Below are 12,731 nucleotides of genomic sequence, written 5' to 3' on the forward strand. Positions count from 1 at the left end.
TGACAGACAGGGATCACAAGTAGGCAGAGAGGCAGGCAGAGAGAAAGGAAGGGAAGCAGGCTCCCTGCTGAGCAGAGAGCCCAATGCAGGGCTTGATCCCAGGACCCTGGGACCATGACCTGAGTTGAAGGCAGAGGCTTAACCCACTGAGCCACCCAGGCACCCCAAGAAATTACATGGTTTTGACAATCACAGAAACGAAAAATTAGTTCTTTGCATACACTAGACAGAGCAAACTGAAGATTTTCTTGTTAATTGTGCAATATAGCTGAGATGACTACATTTCCATTGTGCAATTTTCAGCATTACACATTTTTTTCAGGCTCTGTCACAAAGAAAACAAAGCAAAGGAAGAAAACATCTTTACAAGTATAAGAAGGGGCGCCTGGGTGGTTTAGTCAGTTAACCATCCGCCGGTTTAGTCAGTTAACTATCCGCCTTCAGCTCAGGTCATGATCTGGGGTGCTGGGATTGAGCCCTGCATAGGGCTCCCTGTTCCGCAGGGAGACTGCTTCTTCCTTTCCCTCTGCCCCTCCCCCCTGCTCATGCGGGCCCTCCCTCTCTCTCAAATAAATAAACAAATAAATCTTTAAAATAAATAAATAAAAGTATAAAGAAAACCAAGGAGAAATTTCAAACCCTAGCCAGTGGTAGGTTTCCCAGGGTTCATAAATGAGGATGATTTCAGGATTTCTAGTGGAAACATCTAGCAACATTATAGGTGTTTAATATTTCAACTCAAACACAAATGATAATTGTCCATTTAAATGGAGTTTTGTATTAGGAGTTGGGATTCCTTTTACACCAAGTTGAAGGACATAAAATCCATACGAAGAAATCTTCCCTTTTTTTTTTTTTTTTCAGAATAGTACACAATGTTTAGTTATGATTACTCCGTATAGTAAATAATAAGCTCTATACACACCACAGTGGTTTGGAATGTAATTTCTACAAGGACAGGAATATTTGTCTCTTTTCTCCACTGCTGTAATATATGTGCCTAGTAAGAACAGCTGGTACATAGTAAGTGTTCAGTAAATATCTGTTGAATAAACTGAATAAATGAATGAATGGAGATAAGGAATGGGATAAAGTGTTCAAAAAAAAAAAAAGCAAAGAAAAGAAAAAGAATAAATGGTCAAACTTTTCTATGAGGCATAGGTTTCACAAAGTACAATTTACGGAAAAATCTCTTATTTAATCAACTCTAAAATGCAGTTTATCTAATCTTATATTTGAATTGTTAAAATTAAAAAGTAACAATGGACTGTTATCTAACTCAAAAGGAGGAGTCATTTTCTTTAATCAAATTGAAAGGTTTTCTAGTACTGATGTCTGAATAATGTCAGATATTTAGGGAAACTATTAAACATTCTCTCCAAATCAATGGATTCGGGTCCTTAGGAAACTTTCTACTCCAAGGATTTTTATGTAAATCTCTTTTGTTTAAAAATCCATATTCATTTTCATACCCTTTGATTTTCTGGGTGAAAAGAACCCTTAAAATCAAAACAAAAGTTAACTCAAAGGGATACATTTCATTTGAGTTGAAGCCATGGAAGACAATAAAGCTGATGGTTACTTCACCAGGAACCATTAATCATTCAACAATGGTGAACCCTGGAAAACCTCACAGTGGACATGGTCTGATGTTCTGTCTGGTTTTAAGGAATTAACAACAAAACAAAACAAAACAAAACAAAGGAGCTGCTCTTCCCATCTAGCGTGATATTCTCAGGCCAGCCACCCCCAGCATGGTCAGGTGGCGATGGTACCAGAGCTCACCAGCACCCCTGGACGCGGAGCAAAAGAAGGACAACAAAGCTGGGATGCTGGAGATGTTTCAAGGTAATGTGCACAGAAAAAATGCTGTGGGTATTCCCCGATAAAAGAGATTAACAGAAAAAGCAGTAAATAATAAATATGTCAGAGTTTTCCCTTTTCGCCACCTCATATAAGCTAAAACTTGGTTGCAGGTTTACAAAATTACCACTGAAGTTTTGTGTAGATAAGATGATCAGAGAGTTCATCTGTTGAGATAAAGCAAAGCAAATTTTCTATATAGAAAATTTTATATTTTTCTACAGTTTCATAAAAGCAGAATGAACTAAATGAAGACCTTATTTCATACCTTATATAGAGGCAAAGGCCAAAAAGAGCTTAAGAAAAAACCTGCTGTGATTGAGAGAAAAGAAGCCAACGCAAAAAGAAGATGGGTGCAAATAAGAAAGATACTGCATTAAAAGAAAGACAAACTCCTGGAAACACTAAGAAAACTGAAAACAATGGTAGGACAAAAGGACGAGGGTTGTGAAAAACAGATCAAATTTAAATAAAGGATGGACTGTTTTGATCCTTTTATTTAATATGTTAAAAGTAAACATTCACTACTATAGAGTTATACATACCACCACACAAAATTATAAACATCAATGTAGACTTTAAGTTCAAAAGGTAAGAAGAAATCTGATCATTCCAAGTTTCTATCAGTTAGAAACTGAACAGTAAGAACAAAAGGACAATATATTTTTAAAAGTTGCTTTCTGCTTAGCAACCTTGCATTTGAGGATCACTGTTCCCTATGCTTAATATTAAATGGGATAAATAATATTTCTCATATGCCCCAGTTATCTTAATAGGTTTTACTCTGAGTACATTGGAATTTCATTTCCACTTAAAAAAAAGTGAGTAACATTATGAGGTTATAAAAACTCTCCTCTAACAACCAGAGAGAGGAAAAGCTAAATACAAAGAAACTTACATAATGTGCTAACTCTAGGCTTTTGACTTTTAAAGACAGCTAAATCACTTTCAGGGACAAAAGGGGAAAAAAAAAAAACTAGTTGCTTAACACACAGCCTTTCTACATGTGTCTTCACTCACCTTCCTAAATAAAAGATTAGCTGGAATAAATAAAAACCTCCAAGCCACTAAACATATTCTGAAATGTGCACATTTCACTGCATTCGAGGTACAAAATAAATGAGAATAAGGAGAGGTCCTACAGCCAACTAATCCTTTTGAAATTTAAAAGTAAATGATGTGATTAATTTTTCTCTTTGAATATACTTCTAATGGAATCTGATATATCAAACACTTTTTTCCTGCAATGCATGAGCAGGTTTTACAAGCTTTAACTTAATAAAATGAGTTATCTCCTCAATACATACTTTGTTCTTCAACATCAACATCTGCTATAACTCAGGATACACCAAAATTCAGTGTTAACATTAAAATCTCATTCAATTAAACCAAAGTTCCTTGTCTCTTTAAAAGGTACCTTATATATTCTTGTGAACACACCAGTAAGAAGTCTCTTCAAATATGCAGTTAAAAGGAAAAATGCCCTTCAGACAAAAGATCTAAAAGGTTACGATTTTTAAAGAATGATAAAAAAAATCCATTTCTAAATGCTAATGTTTATTTTGTATTTGCTTGCATTTTGTCCTTCTCCAATGCTTTTAAAAAGCACTTACAACCCCTACAATGTACTCTCAGAGTGAGGGCAGCGTAACTGCCTTCCCTCTTCCCACTGAAAGGATAAGAACATGGAGAGCAGTAGAAGTGAAGTGTAAGGTTCAAGGTCACGTGCCAATCAGTAGCACTGCTCAGCCTAGAACTCCATGGACCTCAATTCTAAGTTTGTCAGTAGATAATGCATCTATTATTTTCCTCTTCTTTTGATCACTAACAGATTACACAGTTACCCGACAGATTACACAGTTACCCGTTTTCTTAAGGTTAGAAGATGAGGATATAAATCATAAGTCCGGGCGCCTGGGTGGCTCAGTGGGTTAAGCCGCTGCCTTCGGCTCAGGTCATGATCTCAGGGTCCTGGGATCGAGTCCCGCATCGGGCTCTCTGCTCAGCGGGGAGCCTGCTTCCCTCTCTCTCTCTGCCTGCCTCTCTGTCTACTCGTGATCTCTCTCTGTCAAATAAATAAAATAAAAAATCTTTAAAAAAAAATTAAAAAAAAAATAAATAAATAAATCATAAGTCCTAGAAGTTATTTCTATCCCTCTCTCCTCTTCTTTCCACAGTTCTTCATCAGAAACACTGCTTTTTTAAAAGTTGGAGACATCGTTTACATCTGTAAAATGCCAATAAATATTCCAATGCCTTCACAAAAATGTCAAGGGAAAAAGATATGAGCTACAGAAACAACGTCAGGTTAAAATGTGTCAAGTGAAAAATAAGCAACTTTCCATCTCACAGAACAGACACTAAAGTGTAGTTTCTAAGTCCGTAAGTTAACATTTCTAAGTTTCATTTGATTTTGGCTGCTTTAAAAGTGCAGGGATTAAAAAAAAAAAAAAAAAGGGCAAGTTGGGGTGCCTGGGTGGCTCAGTGGGTTAAAGCCTCTGCCTTTGGCTCAGGTCATGATCCCAGGGTCCTAGGATCAAGCCCCGCACGGGGCTCTCTGCTCAGAAGTGAGCCTGCTTCCCCCCCATCTCTCTCTCTCTCTGCCTGCCTCTCTGCCTACTTGTGATCTCTGTCTGTCAAATAAATAAATAAAAATCTTTAAAAAAAAAGGGGGGGGGGCAAGTTTACTGAATTAATTGTTTTAGCCAATAAAAATTCAATATATTCAACAAAATTGGGTAACTGATGATTCAGTTAAACAAAGGATTATGTATATAAAAACATCCACAGTGTAGTAGATAGTTCACATATTTGAAAACTTTTAACAATATTATGAAACACTGTACACTCCTGAGCAGATCAGTATTCAGGTTTCTTTGCTGAGGAGATCTCTTTCATGAAAGCCATTTCTTGCATTTTATCATTTCAGAGGGCACAGAAATTAAACTGCATTTTATTGACAAGTAAAACAGAATGATTCTATAAATGAAGCAGCTGGTAGGCCCCATCAATTTTGCTTATTTAAAAAAATATATATTCCCTAATTGTGTAATGCCTATTAAGTATGCAGTTAAGTTTAAAGTTTAAATGTTTCACTAATTACATATACCTCCTTTATGATTCCTATTACACAATTTACTGTTTCAAGAGTTATTTATTTATTTATTTTTAAAGATTTTATTTATTTATTTGAGAGAGAGAGAGAAAGCAGGAGCAGTGAGGAGGGGCAGAGGCAGAGGGAAAGGGAGAAGCAGACTCCCCACTTAGCAGGGATCCCCAACCCAGGGCTCCATCCTAGGACCCTGGGATCACGACCTGAGCCAAAGGCAGACACTCAACCAACTGAGCTGCCCAGGTGCCCCAAAAGTTAGTTATTTAAAGACTGCTCAAGAAAAAGAGTTTCACTCTTAAATGGAAAGAGAAAGATTTGGTCCTTAAGGAAATGATGCTGCTTTATTTTCACAGTGTGAGTGTGATAAATTCTCTTTATTATTATTAATTCTGAAGTCAATAACAAGATCATATCATCATTTGGGACATTCAAAATAGAATTTGTATAATTCATATTAATTATAACATCCAAGTTAGTGACAGAAAGTTTGGGAGACACAAAGTCTTACAATAAAACATGGACATGTTGGGATGCCTGGGTGGCTCAGTTGGTTAAGCAGCTGCCTTCGGCTCAGGTCATGATCCCAGTGTCCTGGGATCGAGTCCCACATCGGGCTCCTTGCTCAGCAGGGAGCCTGCTTCTCCCTCTGCCTCTGCCTGCCATTCTGTTCGCCTGGCCGCCACCTCTCCCCATCTCACCACCCCTCAAAAAAAAATAAATAAAAACTTTTAAAAAAAAAAAAAAAAACAACATGGACATGTCAAATAACAAGGAAAGATACTCAATATGCACTTTTTAGACTATTTTAAGTTTAATTTTCAAAATGAAAATATGTTCTTACTAAAACATAAGCTATACTGTAATTCCCCTCATTTATTCTAGTTACAAAAATAGTAATTGAGAATATAAAAATTCAGTCTACAATACAAATAATAGTATTCTCCAACTATCACTATCACTTATGTCACTCAACCACTCATAAACAACTTGAGAATAACAGTATATAATTTATTATGCAGAATTCATTAAGCTTCTTTATGTACCCAGCACTCTGCTAGGCACTAGAGATTAATTTACAGATGAAACATTATTCTTACCCTCAAAGAGCTTTCTGTTTAGTAGAGTAGAAAATCACAGTTAACAGCAAACGTGTGATAAGTACCATTATAACAGAGGTATATACATTCTGTTACGCAAATTTAAATGAAAGAGGGACGGACTCAACTCATCAATGACTAAATTTCAGAGAGACTCACATAAACTCCAATTTAAAAGTATAAATCTAACAAAACATCATGCATAATGATAAGAATTCTGCTTATTTCATTGACAGCAATAAATCTTTATCTTTACCAAAAATTTACTTCTAAAAAAATAGAGCCAACCACATTTCAAGATATGCAAGGAACAAGAGAGAATTAAATTCAAAAAGACCAAACACTAATCAAGATCTTTGCATATATTAACTCATTCTAACCTCACAATAACCGTCTGAAGCAAATGCTGCTATTATACCCATTTTACAGATGAGGAATCTTTCAAGTTAACTTGACCAAGGTCACAAAGAGAACAAGAGGAAATTCTGGGACTTGAACCTAAAGAGTCTAGTTCTGAAGGCCACACTTATAATCACTACATGAGATATTCTCTCTGCAGATGGTGATGATGATGGACAGCTAATACCCAATGCTCTGTGACATGGACTCTCTTATTTACCTTTATAGCAACCCTCTGAGGAAAAGTCATCCTTACCACTTGAAGGAGAAAACCAGCACAGGCCAGGGTTGAAACTTGCCCAAGCTCAGATAGCCATCAAGGGTAGGTGGCAAGATTCAAACTAGGCAGCAGGGCTCCACTGTACTACAAGGCCTCTCATTGATTCAGTCTTAGATTCATGAAAAAGGCCACAAGAAAAAATGTATTAAACAATTCCAAAAGGCTCTGTATAAGTCTTCCTGAAACACTTTGCAAGGTTTTGGGGCTTATGACAAGCATTTCCTTACGATAGCATTTACATTTGAGTCAACATTACTACTTTGGGTTGATCATAAACACATTTCTGCTCTTTAAAAAGAAATCTTTCTGTAGAAACTTGGCAGATTTCAGAACAGGAACAGTCTATTCTTTAAAATTAAATTTAGTAACAACTTATTCTGGTTAGTCTGAAAGAGAAGGAGAGAATGAACTACTAAGAGGCCTTTCCTGTACTTTAATATTTCAAAACATGTTTGGTTTGGCCTAATTTGAATCTTGCGGACAACTAGACCAGAACTTGATTCAAAAAGAGTACTACCATTTTTAATAAGCTGAATTCTCACAAGTGACCTCAGAAGCCAATTCAGAGTAACTATTTCTCATAATTTCTCCTTTTATCTCAAATTAAATATTAAAGATACATAAGGCAAATATTAAAGATCCATATATTCTCATAAAGCATATATGGGCAGCAGGTACGTGTACCTTTGAGTCACCCAACACCAAGAAACCAAATCCAATTTTACAAAATTCTGTAACATGACATTGCTTAAGAGCAATGAAGTATACAAAAAATGGATATCAAAAGAAAAAAATCCATATTTATCCTTAACACATCCCACTGTGCCCAGGGACTGAGAGATAAAAAATTCTGTGTGGTAATGCCTCGCTTGAAAAGAGGTGAGATAAAGATGAAGTGTCAAGCTGGATTTCCACCTTACCTTGCTTTCCTCCAACAGGTTCAAAGACTTCATAGTCTTTAACACTGAATTCATATTTTTTTTTCAAAAGGGAACCCATAAAACTATTTTAAAATAAAAATACTAAGCCATGCCACTAGGCAACCTGTCTTCCTTTGCTCTAATCCCCACACACTCAAATTAGAAATACCTTTTGCTTTGCCTTTATTAAATAAAAGTTTAACTTTGATTTAGAGTAAAATGTACTCATTAGACGTTTTGCACTTTTTGCAGGTCATAGAGTCTATTAGATCCCACCGCTCACTTAGCATCCTAAAAACAGAAAACATGCCAATACCGCTCATTTTATAAGCGTTATAATGCCCCGATGGTGGAAGTCTGGCAATACCTAGAAATACAGCAAAGCTGGTGAATAAGGAGTCGAGGGGCGGAGGGAAGAGGGAGCGAGGGAGGGAGGCAGTCGCCACCTCAAATCCACGCCGGACCAGGAACCTCCTGCCACAACGTGACCCCTGCCCTCCCCAAAGTGGACCGGCTACATTTTTCCAGATCCCCCCAAAACCCAAGACGGTACTCACCCTTCTGCGAAGAAGTCGGCACCGGGTCCAGCTCCGAGACGGGTCCGGGTGGCAGCGAGGGAGGGGATGTCTGGGCTGTGGGCGGGGGGTGTCGGTGCGTCACTCGAGTGCAGGACGGTGAGTTCGAGGGGTGGGAGCGGAGAAAAGCAAGGCAATCAAGTCACCGCCGAAAAAGGAGGAGGGGAAACGGGGGTGGGGGTGGAGAGCCCCTTCCCTAAAATAAACCAACCTGCCCCTGCGACCCCCTGCCCCAGGGAGGGAAAATAAATCAGGGGAAATAATAGACTGACAAATAAATCTCTAAAACGACGAGGAGCGAGGAACAGACTTTAATTTAAAGGGGGGAAATTGAGCGAGGGCTGGAGGGGAGATAGAGAGAAGTGGCTCTGGATCTATCCCATGCCTTTGCAGTCCCCAAGCAGAGGAGGCTGGCAGAAGAGAAGTTGCCGCGGCTCCTGAGGAGAGGGAGGAGGAGGAGGAGGTTACACCGTAACAAGTACAGACAGACAGCCATGGATCAGAGGGGCGCTGCGAGCAGGGGCGGCCGCGGCGGGGCGAGCGGCGGCGGCGGCAGCACCCCCTGCTCGACTCGCTCAAGACATTTAATTGGATTGATGGGTTGTGCAGTGACTCACAGACTTTACAGAGTCGTACAGCAGTCCCCGCCCAGCTGGACAGGGGAGATGCGGCGGGGACGGGCGGGGAAAGGGGGCCGAGGAAGAGCCGGGAGGGGAGGAGGCGACTGAGAGGGCGAGGCGTTGGGGGGGCGGGGAGCGGAGCCGAGCGAGTGGCGAATGGCGAATCCCGCCGCTCCGACGGGCGTGGGCGTCGACCAATCACAGCGCGGATCCATAGGCGGCTGGCTTCGCCCCTGGCCCAATGAGTCTTCTAAGGACACTGCCGCGAACGGGGCGGGGGAAGTGGAGTGGGGGGTGGGGAGAGGTGGGTGGACGTTGAAGCGGGGGGTGGAGGGAAAGATGAGGCGCCGGAGACCGGCGGAGTCACTCTGCCCTCCTAGCGCCAGAAGTGCGCTTTCCGCCAATCCGAAGACTGTGTGGGGGTGATGGACGCAAGCGTGTGACCAATGAGGAGGAGAAGGTGCCGCCCCGAGCCAGAGGGGAAGGAGTGGGCGGGCCAACGCCTTCCCCTCCCGCCCTCCGGGTTCGGGTCAGTCACGCAAATAACCGTGTGAGGGCTGGGGCCGCGCGGGGGAAGAGGGGGTGGCGGAGGGGCAGCGCTGCTGGCGGCGTGACAGCGATAGGGACTGGCTGTGCTGCCGACTCCGCACCGGCAGGAGGAGGCGGCGGCGGAGGCTGGCTCCTTACTCAGCTTGCAGGCTGCTGCTGCTCTGCCTGTGCCTTGCGCTGCTGGGATGCCCTTGCGGCCAAACCCCACTCCCGAGGGCCAACCAAATTTGAAGTGAATCGGATCCAAACTTTGCCCCATATCCCTGAAGTGCCCACTCTGAGAGACAACTCCTTGTGACGTCCTGCTGTGCCCTGGGATCTGAGGAAGCTGGAAACGAAGAGACCCGAGGCTTGGCAATGGCATTAGCCTCTTTGCTTGCCTCTTTTCTGGGGGAAGTCAGGGTAGGGTGTGGACAGGTTGCAACAGCTCCCGATTACATACCATTTCTTTATTGAGCTTCTGGAAAAGGCCCTTCTTAACCTGGCAGGAACCAAGTTGTATGGGCTTTGCCTTTTAAATATGTGTATGTGCCTTACCTTTCCTCACGCACTACTCTTTCTCCTACTTCTCTGCCCACCCTCCTTACTTGGTACCCTGATGGCAATGCTAGGGAGAGCTCACTGCTAGATCTCACTGCTCATTCACAGGAGCTATGGCTTTTTCCCCATTTCTTGCCTACTGTCCAGTAATCATTTTATAGTCCTTAACAATTTCCATGCACTTTTACTTGGAAGTAACTTTACCAGTAAACCTGACTAAAGATGCTCACAAAAGCAAAGACACTGGCAAAAACCCACTTTCTTTCCTACAAGGTGCATTTCAGGGCACTATATGAAATTTACAGTTGCTTCCTACCAAGAAACAAGGAAAAACAAATTATTGCATACCTACAAAAAGATTTTCAAATCCACTTAGAATACCCCATACCCTTTTCTCATAGACAAGTCAACTAGAGAGACCCGAAAGTTGATATTGGGTCTTGAAGTGAGCAAGATAAGTTTTTTCATAACTATGAAATTAAAACCTACAGTGGTCTGAAATTCAGAGAACAGATAAGAAGCGAACACAAAGGCTTACTCTAGCCATATTGAGACTTTCCTTATTGTCATTTTAAGGTACTGATCCATGCCCTGAGCCCTGTGATACTCGGCTTGACACCTCTTACCTCTTCACTGTCTGATTTTAGCCCTACTCCATGACTTCACCTGTAGTCTTTTTTTTTTTTTTCCACGATTTTATTTGTCAGACAGACAGAGAGGGAACACGCAGGAAGAGTGGCAGGCACAGGAAGAGGGAGAAGCAGGCTCCCTGCTGAGCTAGGAGCAGAATGTGGGACTCAATCCCAGGACCCCAGGATCATGACCTGAGCCAAAGGCTGGTGTTTATTCGACTGAGCCAACCAGGCATCCCATCAGCGTGTAGTCTTGAGTCCTGGTTAAAGTGTTATCTTATACACTGTATTAATAGCAACAGAAGAAGATTTTGAGTCTAGACTTAAACTAGGATCTTTCAGAGGATCTCCAAATGCCCAGGTTTAGCATCCTGTGGCAGAAGTTGCCCCCTTATTTCCTTATTGGCATGCCTTTAGTCTCTACATTGTATCATTTTCTAATTCTGTGCTCTCTCAATTCCAGTATTTCTTAAATGGTTGTTTAAGGCCCACCCAGATTCCTGGGTCTGCATTCAGACCTATTGAATCATCATTTCTATAGGTGGAACCTGGGCATCTGCTTTTTTAACAAATACCCCAGGTGACTTGAATAAATATTAAAATATCAAAATAAGCATTTGATTTGAGAACCCCTATTTATTCCTTCCTTTTGAAAATTTGAGCATCTGTATTTATTTTTTTCTTATTTTCCTTTCTCACACATACCTATTTCCTTTCTCCTATATATTTCCAGGCTCTTATTTTTATGATCACTTCCCTTTCTACATTTCTTATACACAAGTCTGTATTATACACTGGCAAGGTGATCCCTGAAAAAGAGGATGAAGCTGGCAAATTGTCTTTCATAAATATCATAGGCATACCTTATAACCATGACACTTAAAAGTATAGAGAAGTCAGATAATTTTATAAGCTTAAAAAAATCATCAATTGATGTTATATATGAACCTAGGATATTCATGAGATTTTCTAGTTTATGCTTTCAAAGTGCACAAAAATAGAATTTTCATATTTCATATTTCAAAATTTAAATTTTGCCACACAAAAAATATATTTTTTAAAATTTTTATTTATTATTTGGCAGAGAGAGACACAGTGAGATAGGGAACAGAAGCAGAGGGAGTGAGAGAGGGAGAAGTAGGCTTCCCGCTGAGCAGAGAGCCCAATTTGGGCCTCCATCCCAGGACTCCGGATCATGACCTGAGCCAAAGGCAGACACTTAACAACAGAGGCACCCAGGTGTCCCCCCTCCCAAAAATACCGTTATTATAATTGTTCTTCCAACCAGTGGAGCGGAACTAATGATGTACTAAGAAGTGTGATGATCACCAAAAAAAACAAACAAAACAAAACAAAAAAACCAAACTGTGTGAGATTTTTTTGTTGCCTCAGACCTAACTCAGAGGCTCAAAAGTATGCACATGCAACATTTAAATAGGAACCTGGGGGGATGCCTGGGTGGCTCAGTCGGTTAAGTGCCTGCCTTCGACTCAGGTCATGATCCCAGGGTCCTGGGATGGAGTCCCAAGTTGGGCTCCTTGCTCAGTGGGGAGTCTGCTTCTCTCTCTCCCTCTGCCTGCTTGTGCTCTCTCTCTCTATCAAATGGATAAATAAAAATCTTTTTTAAAAAAGTATATGAGCAATATGTGATTATAAACTATTTCCCTTTTACTGCTACTTAGATATTTATATGATTATAGCTGATCTCAATTAAGTTATAAGCTAGTTATCAATTAGTTTGAATACATACTACCCACATGGATCAGGAAGCTAAAGCACATCCCTTACTGAGAATAGAGAATTCAAGCCAGAACTCATAGAATTCCCAAAGATAGAGACTAGACAAGCATGAGCCTACATTCCAAATTACAAAACAAAGAAAAAAAGCCAGCACAAGCAAAAGGAAGCAGAAACAGAAAAAAAGGAAACTAGCAGAATTAGATTCTAAATCTGAAAAAGGACAGTTTAAGAAAAATATAGGCCCATTTCACTTATGAATGAACAAAAATTCTAAATAAAATATTAACTAACCAAATCCAAAATGCCTATTCCAGTGAACAAAAAAAACTTGAGCTTCATTTTCCTTTCTTTAGTTTAGACATCTTTCTAGCTTCCTATCTAGCCATCTATCGTGAAAATATAAT

General features: G+C 40.5%; 1 protein-coding gene across 1 annotated transcript in view; it reads right to left on the minus strand.

Moving 5' to 3' along the window:
- Positions 1 to 8,693, minus strand: part of LOC111148164 (SERTA domain containing 2) — a 118,243-nt gene extending 109,550 nt beyond the window's left edge. The window contains exon 1 of the mRNA XM_022504609.1: positions 8,229 to 8,693. The gene's annotated coding sequence lies outside the window, so the exon portion shown is untranslated. The remainder of the gene's footprint in view (positions 1 to 8,228) is intronic.
- Between the last annotated feature and the right edge of the window lie 4,038 nt (positions 8,694 to 12,731).

This window comes from Enhydra lutris, unplaced genomic scaffold (assembly GCF_002288905.1).
Source record: "Enhydra lutris kenyoni isolate GAN:26980312 unplaced genomic scaffold, ASM228890v2 scaffoldscaffold18, whole genome shotgun sequence".
In the NCBI taxonomy this organism is placed as follows: domain Eukaryota; kingdom Metazoa; phylum Chordata; class Mammalia; order Carnivora; family Mustelidae; genus Enhydra; species Enhydra lutris.